A 17,576-nucleotide genomic window follows, 5' to 3' on the forward strand; every position below is an offset into this window, starting at 1 on the left:
ATGCATCCAATAATTTGGAGCTAAACCTTATCATATACATATGCACTTAGTTAAATAACGGAAGCAGCATAAACAAATCTCATATCAAGATGATATCATTATATCAATAGCACATAAATTGCATTATTATCAAACCTTCATATCTTGCATGAATATACAATACATTAGTTCTTGCTCAATGAATATCAATATAACTTAAACAACTCTACAACTGCATTAAACGTCATCACTAGGTCTCAATACCAATTAGGGGTTCACTCTTGATCAACACATGCGACACAGATCGCACAAACACTCAAGCAACTACATTCTGGTTGTACTCGCGAGGCGAGAGTACTTACTCGCCATGGCGAGTAACACTAATCTCCCAAACTGATGTTGTTCTGGGTTCAATCCTGTCCTAAAAATCATTCCTAATCGTCTCTAGGTATGTTTAGGCACTCAAAGGCATACAAGGTTCAACTAAAAAGGTCGAAACACGAAATATGACATGCTCTCTGCCTAAGCTCGCGAGGCGAGGAAAGGTTACTCGCCATGGCGAGTTGCACCAGACAACTCGCGAGGCGAAGGGGAAAGGCTCGCGTGGCGAGCGATGAATCTTCATCACTCGCGAGGCGAGGATCATAGCTCGCCGTGGCGAGCGATGAATGTCGCTACAGCCAGGCTTCCTAAAATCACAAAAATCCGACGTTTCACATGGTTCTAAGCTTGGTTTTGATTCCAGAATTCATCCTAAACATATTCTAAGGTTACAGGACAATTCTTACATCAATCTAAACAAGTTTTACCGTTTATTCTCAAATTTTAGGGTTTTGACCTAATTCCAAAACTCCTCTAAATCAATCCTAACTTTGTCAACTAATCATCAGAATTACAGAGGTTAATGCTACTGAGTTATTAGTCCCACCCTTACCTGGTTATGAAGAAAATCGCAGCCCTCTTGATCTCTTGCTCCTCTCCAAGCTTTTTCTCCCTTTTCCAAAAGTTTTCACGTACAATCAGTTTTTTCCAACAATTAGGTCTTCTCTATTTATATCTCTTCCTAATTACTTATCTTATCTCAATTTCTCCCCCAAAACTATCTAAAATATCAAAACAGCCCTCAACTAAATATTTTATATTATTTTCAAATCTTTATTTTATTTAACAATAAAATAAATTCTCTAATCTTATCAAATCCTCCAAAACTCAAAACTTATCACGTCATCAATCAAATCATCAAAATCACCACAAATCATCAAAACATATCAAAATCATGTATTTATTATATAATTATAATATAATTGTCTAAACTCGATTAAATAAACGATTAAACGAAAGTGGGCGTTACAACTCTCCCCCACTTAAAAGATTTTCGTCCTCGAAAATTTACCTCAAGCAAACAACTCTGGATAAGACTCCAGCATCTTACTCTCAAGCTCCCACGTCAAGCTTTCACCAGTCGCTCCCGACCAAACGACTCTCACGAGAGGTATCTCCTTGCCTCTCAACGTCTTCACTTTACGATCATCAATCCTCAACGGTAAAGTCTCTACCGTAAGGTTGTCTCTAATTTGCACATCGTCACTTTGGATTACATGAGATGGATCCGGAACATACTTTCGAAGTTGCGACACATGGAAAACGTTGTGCAAATTCGAAAGATGCGGCGGTAAACCCACTCGGTAAGCCACCGTTCCAACTCTTTCCAATATCTGATACGGACCAATGAACTTCGGGGTCAACTTCTTTGACTTCAAAGCACGTCCTACACCAGTCATAGGAGTGACTCTCAAAAACACGTGGTCTCCTTCCTGAAATTCAAGATCTTTTCTACGCTTATCATGATAACTCTTTTGTCGACTCTGCGACGCCTTCATTTTCTCTTGGATCATCTGAACTTTCTCAGTAGTTTGCTGAACAATCTCTGGTCCTAAGACCACTCTTTCTCCTGATTCAAACCAACACAACGGAGTTCTGCATCTCCGACCATACAAAGCCTCGAACGGTGCCATTCCAATACTAGAATGATAACTATTATTATAAGTGAACTCGATCAACGGAAGATGACTATCCCAAGTTCCTCCTTGCTCAAGAACACAAATTCTCAACAAATCCTCTAGCGACTGAATTGTCCTCTCCGACTGACCATCTGTCTGTGGATGATACGCCGAACTCAATCTCAACTTCGAACCCAAAGCCTCTTGCAAACTTTTCCAAAATCTAGAAGTAAATCTTGGATCTCTATCTGATACAATGCTCGAAGGAACACCATGCAACTTCACAATCTCTTTGATGTAAATCTCTGCCAACTGGGCAACAGGGAAACTAATATTAATCGGTAGAAAATGAGCTGACTTCGTCAACCTATCAACAATAACCCAAATTGCGTCGCTCCCTCTAGGAGTATTCGGCAAACTCGTCACAAAATCCATGGATATACTATCCCATTTCCATTCTGGCACGTCTAAAGGTACCATCATTCCAGCAGGTTTCTGATGCTCAACTTTCGACTTCTGACAAACTAAACAGGAATACACAAACTGTGCCACATCTCGTTTCAAACCAGACCACCAGAAAATTTTCTTTAAATCATGATACATCTTCGTAGCTCCCGGATGAATACTCAAGCTACTTCTATGACTCTCTTCAAGAATCATCTTCTTAATCTCTTCATTGTCTGGGATACAAATTCTTCCTCGGAATCTCAACACACCTTGATCATCGATTTTAAAATCATTGTTTTCAGTCTGATCTCTAGCAACCAACAAGTCCACAAACTTTACATCAACTTTCTGTGCTTCCTTGATACTTTTCAGAAATTCACTATCAATCTTCAGCATACCCAGTTTCACACTCTGAGGTGACCATTCGCAAACCAAACTCATATCTCTAAACTGTTCAAGCAATTCGAACTCTCTGACCATCATGGCGGACATATGCAATGTCTTCCTACTCAAGGCATCTGCAACAACATTAGCTTTACCTGGATGATAATTCAAACCAAAGTCATAATCCTTCAACAATTCAAGCCATCTTCGCTGTCTCATATTCAATTCCTTCTGATCGAACAAATACTTCAAACTCTTGTGATCACTAAACACCTCAAATCTCGAACCATACAAGTAATGTCTCCATATCTTCAATACAAAGACTACAGCCGCCAACTCGAGATCATGCGTAGGATAATTCTTCTCATGAATTCTCAACTGTCTTGAAGCATAAGCTACCACTTTACCTTCTTGCATAAGTACACCTCCTAAACCCAACTTGGACGCATCACAATATACCACAAAAGGTTCATCTGACTTCGGCAAAATTAACACTGGAGCAGTCGTCAAACGCTTCTTCAATTCACCGAAACTTTTCTCACAATGAACGTCCCACACAAAAGTTTTACCTTTACAAGTCAACTGCGTTAGCGGAAGAGCTAACTTAGAAAACCCTTCAATAAACCTTCTATAGTAACCAGCTAAACCCAAGAAACTTCTAATCTCAGTAACTGACTTAGGAGTCTCCCACTGTGATACCGCTTCAACTTTAGACAGATCCACTGCAATTCCATCACCAGAAATAACATGGCCTAGAAAACTCACTTCTTCCAACCAGAATTCACACTTAGACAATTTAGCATAAAGTTTCTTCTCTTTCAACACTTGCAAAACAATCTTCAGATGCTCGGCATGTTCTTCTTCAGTCTTGGAGTAAATCAAAATATCGTCGATGAACACAACTACGAACCGATCCAAAAATGCATGGAAGATGCGATTCATATACTCCATAAACACTCCAGGTGCATTGGTAACTCCAAAAGGCATAACTTTATATTCATAGTGACCATAACGCGTTCTGAAAGCCGTCTTCTGCATATCTTCGTCTTTTACTTTAATCTGGTGATAACCTGATCTCAAATCAATCTTGCTGAAAACTCGTGCACCCACTAGCTGATCCATCAAATCATCAATTCTCGGAAGTGGATACCTATTCTTGATAGTTACCTTGTTCAACTGTCGATAATCAATACACAACCGCATACTACCATCTTTCTTCTTTACTAACAAAACCGGCGCTCCCCAAGGTGAAACACTTGGTCTAACAAACTTCTTCTCAAGCAAGTCTTCCAACTGTTTCTTCAACTCAGATAACTCGGAAGCAGACATACGATAAGGTGCCATCGAGACCGGCTTCGTTCCAGGAACAAGATCAATAGAAAACTCAACTTCTCTCTCTGGAGGCACATCAGGAATCTCATCTGGAAAAACTTCAGGAAATTCACACACCACCGGTAACCTGTCAATCACTGCTTGATTCTCAATAGATATAGTAGCCATTAACGAAAACATCAAGATACCGTCGCGTTCCAGTTGCTTCAGCTGCTTAGTAGATAAAAACTCTGCACCACTTTCCTCTTCGACGGAAGAGAAATGTACTGACTTGCTAAAACAATTAATAAGAACGTGGTTGTACTCTAACCAGTTCATACCCAAAATCACATCCATACCACTCAAAGGTAGACAAACTAAATCCATTTCAAAATCACGACCAAACATAGACAAAGGACATTTCAAACATACGAGAGAAGTAGTCACCGAACCCTTAGCTGGAGTTTCGACAACCATCTCTCCATTCATATCAGACAAATCAAGACCCAAAACAGAAACACAATCGAAAGCAATAAAACAATGCGTAGCACCAGTATCAATAATAGCAACTAAAGGAGTATTATTAATATAGCAAGTACCTCTGATCAAACGATCCTCATTCTCTGTCTGAGTCCCAGTCAAAGCAAAGACCCTACCAGTAGTCGGCGCCCTCTTAAGCTGAGTACACTGAGAACTAATGTGACCTTCTCCATTGCAGTTAAAGCACACAATGTCTGCACGATTACAATCAGCTACGACATGACCCTTCTTACCACACCGGACACACTTCTTGATTTCCTCAGAACAGGCGTTGCTCTTGTGGCCTTTCTCACCACAATTGAAGCACACAATCTCAGCAGCATCCTTCTTCTTAGGCCGCCTAACGTCGACCATCTTCTGTTTACCTTTGTCAGCGGGGGCACTGTACGGCTTAGGACGACTCTGCTGTCCCTTGCCCTTCCTCTCATTCACTACCTTGTAGTGAGCCTTCGTATCCTCTTCGTAGATCCTGCAGCTATTAACCAAATCCTGAAAAACTCTCAGCTGTTGGTATCCAATCGCCCTCTTAATGTCGGGCCTCAAACCGTTCTCGAACTTGATGCATCTCGAGAACTCAGCATTCTCTGCAGTATAGTGCGGATAGAACTTAGACAGCTCCACGAACTTGGCAGCATACTCTGTCACGGACATATTTCCTTGCTTCAGCTCAAGGAATTCGATCTCTTTCTTCCCGCGAACATCTTCCGGAAAGTATCTTCTCAGGAACTCTCTCCTGAAAACAGCCCAAGTCACAACAGCTCCCTCCTGCCCAAGGGTAGGCAGAAGAGCAACCCACCAGTCGTCAGCTTCTTCGGCTAGCTGATGAGTACCAAACCGCACCTTCTGATCTTCAGTGCACTGCATAACTCGGAAAATCCTCTCCATCTCCTTAAGCCACGTCTGGGCTCCATCAGGGTCATAACGTCCTCTGAAAGTCGGAGGGTTCTTCTTCATGAACGTCTCCAACATCCTAGCTTCAGCATTTGCACCAGCATTTGCGTTAGGTTGTTGTCCCACAGCTTGGACAACAGCTTGTAGAGCAGCAGCTAACGCAGCATCGTTCCTTCCAGCCATTTCTGATATTCTACAAAAGTAGCAACAACAACATAAGATAGTAATATAAATATTACTAAGACTCGACACGACTCTCTAATTGACCGGACGGATCGACCTGCTCTGATACCAATTGTAACACCCCGTTTTCCCAATATACAAATTTCTTAAACAATTATCAGAGTAAAAACCATAAATGGGATATCACATAGAAACGTAATCCAAAACAGTTAAATAATGATTTAACCTTCACAAATTATCTTTAACATAGCAGCGGAAAATCATAATCATAATTCATAAAACGATTTTGGCACGCAGGCCCAACAAGTATCTCAAAAGAGTTTATCAAAACATAAGCAGTTCACGTAAAAGAATGAAGCATGTTATAGCATATAACCCCATCCCGTTACGTATCAGAGCGACCTAGACGACACAGTGAAGGCAAGGCCAACTCACGAAGCAACTGCACACTAAGCACGATCACCTGCAAGTTACCCATACGAAGGGCAACATTTCCAAGCAGAAGGGGTGAGATTTCATAATACAATAACATTAATCAATGTAATCGAGAATCATAAATTAACATCATATTCATTCTATTTCTAACTTTGCATAATTGCTAAACAGTTATCACGTAATCATATATCCAATCATTAGGAATAACATAACATAATCAATAAACACATATCACGTAATCACATAATCAATCATCATCAACAAGGCATCTTAATCATGACAATGTGACAATGCTCTTAGACTTCTTATATGCATGTGGTACCAATCGTCATCATAAGTATTAATATACTTTAATCGTGCGGAGGACAAAGCTCCTATAAAACGTGCGGAGGACAAAGCTCCTAATTTTCGTGGTGAGGACTAAGCTCAATGATATGCTATGCATGGACACTTATGAACAAAACACGTAATCATCGTAATCAACATGCATCCAATAATTTGGAGCTAAACCTTATCATATACATATGCACTTAGTTAAATAACGGAAGCAGCATAAACAAATCTCATATCAAGATGATATCATTATATCAATAGCACATAAATTGCATTATTATCAAACCTTCATATCTTGCATGAATATACAATACATTAGTTCTTGCTCAATGAATATCAATATAACTTAAACAACTCTACAACTGCATTAAACGTCATCACTAGGTCTCAATACCAATTAGGGGTTCACTCTTGATCAACACATGCGACACAGATCGCACAAACACTCAAGCAACTACATTCTGGTTGTACTCGCGAGGCGAGAGTACTTACTCGCCATGGCGAGTAACACTAATCTCCCAAACTGATGTTGTTCTGGGTTCAATCCTGTCCTAAAAATCATTCCTAATCGTCTCTAGGTATGTTTAGGCACTCAAAGGCATACAAGGTTCAACTAAAAAGGTCGAAACACGAAATATGACATGCTCTCTGCCTAAGCTCGCGAGGCGAGGAAAGGTTACTCGCCATGGCGAGTTGCACCAGACAACTCGCGAGGCGAAGGGGAAAGGCTCGCGTGGCGAGCGATGAATCTTCATCACTCGCGAGGCGAGGATCATAGCTCGCCGTGGCGAGCGATGAATGTCGCTACAGCCAGGCTTCCTAAAATCACAAAAATCCGACGTTTCACATGGTTCTAAGCTTGGTTTTGATTCCAGAATTCATCCTAAACATATTCTAAGGTTACAGGACAATTCTTACATCAATCTAAACAAGTTTTACCGTTTATTCTCAAATTTTAGGGTTTTGACCTAATTCCAAAACTCCTCTAAATCAATCCTAACTTTGTCAACTAATCATCAGAATTACAGAGGTTAATGCTACTGAGTTATTAGTCCCACCCTTACCTGGTTATGAAGAAAATCGCAGCCCTCTTGGTCTCTTGCTCCTCTCCAAGCTTTTTCTCCCTTTTCCAAAAGTTTTCACGTACAATCAGTTTTTTCCAACAATTAGGTCTTCTCTATTTATATCTCTTCCTAATTACTTATCTTATCTCAATTTCTCCCCCAAAACTATCTAAAATATCAAAACAGCCCTCAACTAAATATTTTATATTATTTTCAAATCTTTATTTTATTTAACAATAAAATAAATTCTCTAATCTTATCAAATCCTCCAAAACTCAAAACTTATCACGTCATCAATCAAATCATCAAAATCACCACAAATCATCAAAACATATCAAAATCATGTATTTATTATATAATTATAATATAATTGCCTAAACTCGATTAAATAAACGATTAAATGAAAGTGGGCGTTACAGAGTACCTGAATTATCAGGATCAGGTACACCACGATGTGACTGATGGTGGATATGACAAGGATCATATACCACAGCAGTAGCATGTAGGAGACGATGATGACATTGCAGCAGCTGCTGCACCGGAGGTGTTACCTGTGGAACTTCCCTCTCCTGGTGGACCGGCAGACTTATCTTTGCTCCACTCTTATGCCAGTCATGTGGCGTTGCCACTTTGGTATAATTCAGATAATGTAAGTGTAATTTTTTTAAATGTTTTTTCTTTATGTTTAATTATTTTCTTTAAATATGTGTTTGTTTAATTATTATATCCACTTTTATATATTTATTTTTTTAATTCTTTTTCTTTATGTTTAATTGTTTTCTTTAAATGTGTGTTTGTTTAATTATTATATCCACTTTAAATGTATGTATCATTCACTTGAGTGGAATTAACGAACGACGAAAACGTGACGAGCATGTTTTGGGAGCACAACATGTTCCAGTTGATCGATATGCGGGTGAAGTTGCTTAGATCAACTGAAGATATCATCAAAAGTTTGATTCCGCCAGAAGATCGTCATTAGTTAGGGTAAGGTGCATTCCAACTACAACAATTGTATTCTTTTGAATGGGGTAATTCAAACTTGTCAAACAACAGGACTCGAGCATTTCGCAAGCACCTCATGTTTCTCCTTTGAAAATATTAAATTCTTGTTATGCTGGTTTAGATGAAGGTATTAAGTGTCAATGATTGAACCTCAATTCGGTGGCACTTGAATACCATCATCTAAAGCAAGCCTAACAAAAATTTATTCTTTTCAAAGGGAAAACATGAAGTGCTTGGCGAAATGCTTGAGTCCTGTTGTTTTGCAGGTTTGAATTTATCCCATTCAAAGGTAAGACAATTGTTGGAGTTGGAATGCACATTCCAACTGCAGCAATTGTCTTACTCTAGATGGGGCAATTCAAACTTGTTAATCGGCAGGACTCCAGCATTCGATAAGCGTCTTGAACACTGGTATTCAAGTGTCAAGGAATGCACCTCATTATTTTGACACTTGAATACCAACATTCAAGATGCTGATCGAATACTGGTGTCCTGCTGCTTAGCAAGTTTGAATTTGCCCCATTCAGTGGTAAAATGATTGTTGCAGTTGGAAGGTAAATTTCGGAATGTAATGTAATGTAATGTGTAATGCAATGTAATGTGATAACATATATTTTGTTTTGAATGGAACAATAATTATTTTATTTATTCACTTTTCAAATTTATTTATTCCAAATGCGATTTTATTCTAAGTACCATAATGTCTACATTAAAAAAAATGGCGATCAAAACCTAACAATTCAATAAAAGTTCTCTAACCATTCTAACCTAAACTATCCTAACATATCATAAAATCAACAAATCAATATAATCGAACCTATATAATCGAAATTTAACAAAAAATAACAAACAATATGACCACAAAGCAACAATGCAATAGGATTCAAAAAACTTACTTGTTTTTGTGATTGAAATTGGCTTGGAATGACTTCAAATGACTCAAAATCGCACCTTGGATAATCAAAAACGCAACAATGGAGTTTTGGAAACTCCTATGTTGTTATGTTCTTATAACATTTTCTTCGGCAGTTAACTACCGAGGTTTTCCTCGACAGTTAGCTACCGCGGTTTTCTTCGGCAGTTAACTGCAGCCGGATTTATAAAACTTCGGCAGTTAACTGCCGAGGGGCATTTGAGTAATTTACTCGTGTGGCACAGCCAAACCAAATGCGGGAACAACAATTCTCAATGATTAAAAGTGGAAGTAAACATGAATGAAATGAATGTTTTTTCAATTTTATTATTAATTTTTGGCTAAAATATGTTTTTGGTCCCTGGCCAAGGAAAATCTGTTCAAAACCAAAAAAGAGGGGGGAATGGGTTTCAAGATTCTAAGGGATTTTAATATGGCAATGTTAGCTAAACAAATATGGAGGCTCCATATCCAACCCAACTCTCTTCTAGCCAAATGCTACAAAGCAAAATACTACCCTCATAACGATGTGCTCAATGCTCCTGTGCACAAAAACCCTAGCTATGCTTGGAGGAGCTTATACCAGGCCAAATGGATTATTAACAAAGGAAGCTGCTGGAAAATAGGCAATGGTCACAAGGTCAGATTTCAGGAAGACAACTGGCTTCCCTTTCAAAATGGTTTCAAGGTCATTACTCCTCACTCAAACCCCAACACCCCTGCTATGGTTCATGACCTACTTGAGACTAATCCTTTTGACTGGAACTATCAGATACTTCAAACAAACTTTCTCCCTATAGACAGTGGCCAAATTGTTCAACTACCTATCATCCATTAACATAAGGATGATGAAATTATGTGGATGTATAGTAATAATGGGAATTACACAGTAAAGAGTGGTTATGAGGCTCTTCAAAGCTGGAAAAACAATAGCAACCCTGGTCCCTCCACCAGTTCTCAGAATAATAACATATGGAAGAAACTATGGGCTCTACACACTATACCTAGACACAAGATGATTGTATGGCGCATTCTCCATAACACCCTTCCTGTCAGAACTGAACTCAACAAAAGAGGAGTTAATTGCCCACCCCTTTGCCCAAGATGTTATTCTAATTTGGAAACTACAAATCACATTTTCATGAGTTGTGAGAGAACCCAGCGAGTTTGGTTTGGTTCTCAATTGTCTATTCGTTTCCCTGATAATTCTACTATTAATTTCTCAGATTGGTTATTTGATGCTATCTCTAATCAGACAGAGGAAATTATAATCAAAATTTCTGCAATTACCTATAGTATTTGGCATGCAAGGAACAAGGCTATCTTCGAAAACCAGTTCGTATCTGAGGATACTATCATTCAATAAGCTCAAAACAGTATCCTGGCTTATGAGCAAGCTACAATCAAACCCCAGAATCCCAATATTGTACTATCCTCGCTATCTGCAACTTCAAATACGAATACAACTCGTCGGCGTAGCAACGTTAGATCGCGGTGGCAAAAACCTCTGAATAACATTCTAAAAGCCAACTGTGATGCTAATCTTCAGGTCCAAGGCAGATGGGGTCTGGGTTGTATTATAAGAAATGCGGATGGGGAAGCTAAGGTCACAGCTACTTGGTGCATAAATGGTTTTGATTGTGCAGCTACAGCGGAAACTTATGCTATTTTGGCAGCGATGTACCTAGCTAAAGATTATGGTTTTAAGAACATGGAGTTTGAAAGTGATTGTGAAGCTGTCATCAAAAAACTGAAGCTCAAAAGCGATGATGATAGAACTTATCTTGGCTCAATTTTGTCTGAAATCTGGATGGCCAGTGGATGGTTTGACACTTGTACATATCATTTTATCCCTAGAATAGGTAATCAAGTGGCACATGGATTAGCCCATCTTGCCCACTCTAAACCCAATAACATTTGGACTATTCAAAAATAAAAAATAAAAAAAAAATGAAATTTTAAAAGATTTAAGAAACTTATTTAAAAAATAAAAAAAAGATAGAATGATTAAAAATACTTGAACACTGCATTTTTTTTTTAAGGCAACACTGCTAATAAATTTTGGATAGATTGTTTGATTAACTTTAAAAAATATTGGCAAAATTACGCAAACAGTCCCTTATCTTAATTTTAGGTAACGTTTTAGTCCTTTATCTTTTTATTTTTCCGTTTTCATCCTTTATCTTTTTAAAACGTTGCACTGTTACCCTTCTGTTAACCATCTGTTAAGAAAAACACTGTTTATATTAAAATATTATTTAACTATTTCTTTTTTGCTAATTTGAGAAAAAGAAACACAGCAACACAACAACCCATAAAACACATTATTCATGTGTTTTTCAACCCAGAAGCATTTGCGCTTTACAACCCATAAAGCATGTGCGATCATTCTTTATGTAGGCGCAAGCAACACCTTGTGAACTTTCATTCATCATCATATATACAGAAATCATGCAAACACAAGGTGAACGATAGACCAACAACTGCTTTAAGAAATTAAAATCAAACATTATTTTCTAATAGTTGGAAGCAAGTGATTTCTTTTGCAATATTTAACATATAAGATATAACTCATTACTTGTAGACTACCTGATGAATCATGATTTTTTGGAAACATTATATGTAGAGATAAAGAATTGCCCAAGAAACGGAAATCCAGAAACAATAAAACAGATACTCACATTGCAAGATCTCAAAAACCAACAAGATTTTCAAATGATTTGATGAGTTAGTGGTGATAATTTTTCATTCATGTATTTCGAATGTTGTTTTGATGTATGAATTTCAATAACCTTATCTATACATGGTTCGATCCATTAATGGGGATGTCATGAATTTCAAGATTTGATTTTTTAGGGTTGCAGCATGCATCTGCTTCACATCTAACATTGGAGAAGAAGAAGATAACGTCCAATTTGTTTTTTAACAGAATGTGTAACGGATTCCACTTAAAGGGTAAAGGTGCAACATTTTAAAAAGATAAAGGACTAAAACGGGAAAATAAAAAGATAAAAGACTAAAATTTTACCTAAAATTAAGTTAAGGGACTATTTATGTAGTTTTGCCAAAATAGTTTTAATGTAGCGTTTGATTAGGATCTAAAGTGGTTGAATTATAAACTTATAGGTGGACCAATGGAGGTTTGTTTTGGTTTAAAATAAAAATTGAATGTTTAATTGGTTTGGATTGAATGTTCAACTTTGTTGTCATGGGACTGGGAGAGCAATTTGGAGGGGCGATTGCACAAAACCCTATTATTTGGGGGCACCAATTCACTTTTTTTTCTCTCACATTCAAATGTGTCGATTCACTTCTTGTTTTACTCAAGTTTGACACAGATAAAATACATATCATATGCTTGTATATAGTTGATGTTTTTTTTATACAAAGTGAAATTGACATTTATATACCTACACTGTTAAACTTTCACACATCTTTCAGTCGATGATATATTAAAATAACCGATGACTAATTTATTACAGACCTTTCACGGAGGCTACATGCATTCATGTCTCTTTCTATTTTGATGACAGTAAAAACATTGCATAAGTCTTTGCGCGTGCGTGCAAGTGCGTGCAATCATAAAAAAAATAGGACACCAAATTCATATTTTATAGAAGGGACTCCAAATTTCATGGACGAACTTGTATTTAATAGTATTAGATGTTTTAAAGTCTGGTTCTCACATAATATCATCAAAGTAACTTTCATAAAAATAATTAATTTAAGACATAAATTAAACTACAAAAAATATATCTCAAGTGACAAGTTTATATAGATAACTAGGATTGTTCGTGGCTCGGTTCAGTTAAAAATATTGAACTCTACTAAGTCAAACCATAACAACTATTCAATTGAGTTACAAAAACATATATATAGAAAAATGATTCTTAAACACTCAAAACCATTGTATCACTGTAGAGAGAAATAAACAAAAACAGCAAAATGATAGACGTGACATGTTGTTGATGTGATATGAAAAGAGATATAAATATTAAATGAGACGTTGAATAAGTGTATGAAAAGTAAGGGATGTACAAGTATAATTGCTCGTATATATAATTAAGGTTGTTCATGTTTCAATTAAGTCTATATTGTGAATTGTATCAAACCGAACCATAACAACTACGTCACGACCCACTCTCAGGCCATGACTGGCGCATAAGCTAATACAATAAATCAACATAAATTTAGCCTCACAAGCGTAATACAATATGGCATATAAACTGTTATAAAATACCTATTACTAGAGTCTTGTAGTGTCATGAATTTTCACGACATTTCAAATTGCTAATTAGTTATAAGAATAATGTATATAAAAACTATCTCATTGTATGTACATCTCAAAGAGAATAATATCGCTTATTGTTATAGTTACAACATATGAAAAACACATATGACGATCACTGTTCAATATAGAAATCTAACACAGAATAAACTTTTGAATACAATTGTACTATTTTATATTTTATTAAGGAGACCACAATAATATTTCAATTTAATTTTCTATATCGGTGTACTCTTTCATCAATGAAGTGCAGACAATAAAAAACGCTATATATTTAATTTACGTAATTGAATTAACTTAAAGATTGCAACAAGTTATAGTATCTTTAAGATGCAGACTCTAAAAATATTGGATCCAGGATTGAAAATTATGTGAAACATAAACATAATTCAGCTCGATGCTAACTGTTATCTAAATGAGCAATGGTATAGAAAGAAATTCCTTTTATCCAAAAGTGTGTACCGGTTATATGTCTTTTCACCACGAGCTTATAGCTTATTTCACGAGCTTATAAGCTATTTTTCAGACGTTATTTCAAGTAGCGTTTGAGCTTATAGCTTATAACTTCTCACTTTTTCTTCTAATTTTATCCTTATTATTTCATTTAAATTCCATTTTTATTCATTACAATTTATTATAATAAGCTACGTAATAAATACTACTATCCTTTTATTCCAATTTTTGTATATATATCAGCTGACTTTTTTTTTGTTTTGAAAAAATATATACCTTCGTTTTTTTTTTACGGAACAAAATACTATTACTCTATTAGTGTTACTTTATTTTTTTATTTTTTTGAGGTAAGTGTTATTTTCTTTATTCTCTGTTAGTGTTACTTTATTAGTATTACTCTATTAGTGTTACCCTTTTTTTTTTTTTTAGGTAAGTGTTATTTTCTTTATAAAGTGGAAACACTTAAATGATAATAAATAAAAGATAAAATTTTAGGGAATAAAATTTAATTTAATTTATAATACATAGGATATATTAAATTAATAAATTTTAAGTATTTTTTTAAAGAAAAATTAGTTTACAAAATTACAAATACTTAAATATTAATTGATATAATTTTTATTATGAATTAAAAATACTCTTTATATCATTTTAGATTTATCAGCTAATTGAACCGCTATTTTTATCAAACATTTCAGTTAGCTTATAAGCTATTTGCTATTTTTACCAAAGAGACCCATAGTCCCAACAATAAAGAGTACCTCAAAGCACGTTCTTGATATCACGATGGAATTTAAGAATTAGACTATCACCACCTCCAAATCCACTACAACATTGTCTTTGATAATTAAATATAGGCTAAAATATGTTTTTAGACCCTGTAAATATGGCGAATTTGGGTTTTGGTCCCGGATAAATTTTATTTTTGAAATTCATCCCTGCAAAATTTTTTGTTTTTTAAAATAGTCCTTAACCCCACTTTATTGATGATTTGGCACATTTATGCCTACGTGGCATTCGCTGACTGTGTAAGTTTGTACATTTGACAGTCACATGGTAATTATCTTAGTTTAATTATTTAATAAACTTTTTTTAAAAATAATAAATATATTTTTGAAATTAAAATAAAACATTTAAAAATAAAAATAAATTGAGGGACCAAAGTGGTAAACGACAGAAGAGTTATGAGACACTTTATAGTTAAGGGACGAAAATGAAAACAAAGAATAAGTTAACAGACCAAACAATGTATTAAACTAAAATTAAAATAAAATGAAATAGGCAACTGGATATTATGCAAACAACTTAATTACGAGTAACGACATACCATCACTTCATTTTAATTTTGTTTTTCTGCATGAAGAGTTCCAAGTTAATGATTATTATCCCTTAAAGCACTAATATCTGACTCTCTAGAATTTGAATAGAAACCTACAATTGAAGGAGGGCGTTCGGACTTTCAGACAAAGCTCTCATGCTCCTCTTACTTCCATCTTGACCTTCTTTTAATATTTCTTGAGCGTTTCCAGGAACTACACACCACTCCTCTATCAACTCACGTACAAAATCGAAAAGGGGAATAATATGTTGCTGGAGAATTTCTTAAATGGAGAATTTCTCAGTAATGCCTTTGGGTGAAGGACCGAAAGTGAAAACCAAAGGGAGAATGATTGTTCTTGTTGTTCGTGTCCCATGAAAGTCTAAATGCTTCATTTAACTCTAAAATTAAGTGAAAAAGGGGAAGGGCTATGCTATATGTAGCGACAAAAAGTCTCGCGAATATCCCACGAATTATGTTTTATAAGCTTTTGCCATTTTCCATTTCACAGTTATTACTCTCTACCTTTTTTTTCCACTCAAAACTTGGTCACCAACTACATATGAAGACACATGAAGGCTGAAGCAAACACTATATGCTCAGAAAAAGACAATAAGCAAAGGCAACTTTGTCACGTCTCTAAACTTTGGTAATTGAAGAGAACCAATAAAATAATACAATGAAGAGAATCTGGAGATGAAGTGGAACAGCAGAAAACAAGGGGAGAGATAAATGGTATGACCAAAAAGAGATAAAACAAGGAAATCACCGCTTTTGAGCTTTTCTCGTGTGATATTCGTGAAACTTTTGTCGCGATGTTAAGCATTTTCCATAATATATACATCAAGAACTTTTAATGCACAAGAAAAATCCATGGATTTCACGACATTGAATCAGGTCTATGATTGAATATATATTTAGAACCAAGTTTATCATTAAATCTTTTTTCCCAATCAAGGTTTTGCAATTTGGGGTCATAGGTTATTGGTGTTGATTAGCTTGGGTGACAATTTTTTTTGCCCATTTGAGTTGCAAAATGTTGTTTAACATTGTGCATCCTGTGCTGAAAAGTAAATTAACAACTCATCTGAACCCTTGTTTTTGTGTGGTGTTGGGAAGAGACCAACGTACGTGTCATTGTGTGAGGTTGTTAGGACTCTGTGATTAGGCAGAGTGAGTGGGTCATTGTAAGCAGATGTATGGGTCGCATCCACCTCCTGGAGCCAAAAACACAACTTAATGTAGCTTAACATAACATTTATAGAATATACCATTGAATTTTTTTATTGAGTTTGTTACCATTTGAAAGTCACAAATGTTTATATCTATATTATATATAAAGAAAACTACCCCTTTCAGCATTTTTGAATTCATTTTTTCCTTTCAAAAAAGACCCTCAATTTTTAATACAAATAACACATATAACAAATAGATAAGAATAAATGTAAATATTAAAAAAAAAATAACAAATACGATATAAATACATATATGTCTGGTTTTTTCATTTATCATTAAAAACATGTGACAAACTAGATGAGTTATACTTGCTTTTTTCATTATCTCAATTATACTCTTAAATAATTTTTTCTATAATAAAGATTGTTGTTGGTGTCGTTAAAAAAAGAATTTAGATTATATTTTTTTGTTCCATTGTTGATGTCATTGAAATAAATAATCATGATTAGTTTGATTTGTTATAACTTGAGAGCAACAAACATTTATATTTTTAGTTTTAATTCAAATCAAATTTCATAAAAAAAATGTCCGACTTTTCGCTAGTTATTATAATTTTAATTAAAACCAAAATTTCATATAAAAATAGTTTATAATTTACACACATTAGTGCAATAAAACTGCTCATAATTTACATGTGTTAGCGCAACAAAAAGAAGAACGAAATGACTAATCTCAAAATTTCTCAATTTTATTAAGAGCAAAAACATATTTAACCATTTAATGTGTCAAAGAAAAATAAATAAATAAAATTAGAAACTATATAAATTGAAATAAATAATAAATTGGTCCATTATTA

Source organism: Medicago truncatula, chromosome 3 (genome assembly GCF_003473485.1).
Source record: "Medicago truncatula cultivar Jemalong A17 chromosome 3, MtrunA17r5.0-ANR, whole genome shotgun sequence".
NCBI classification, from domain to species: Eukaryota; Viridiplantae; Streptophyta; class Magnoliopsida; order Fabales; family Fabaceae; genus Medicago; species Medicago truncatula.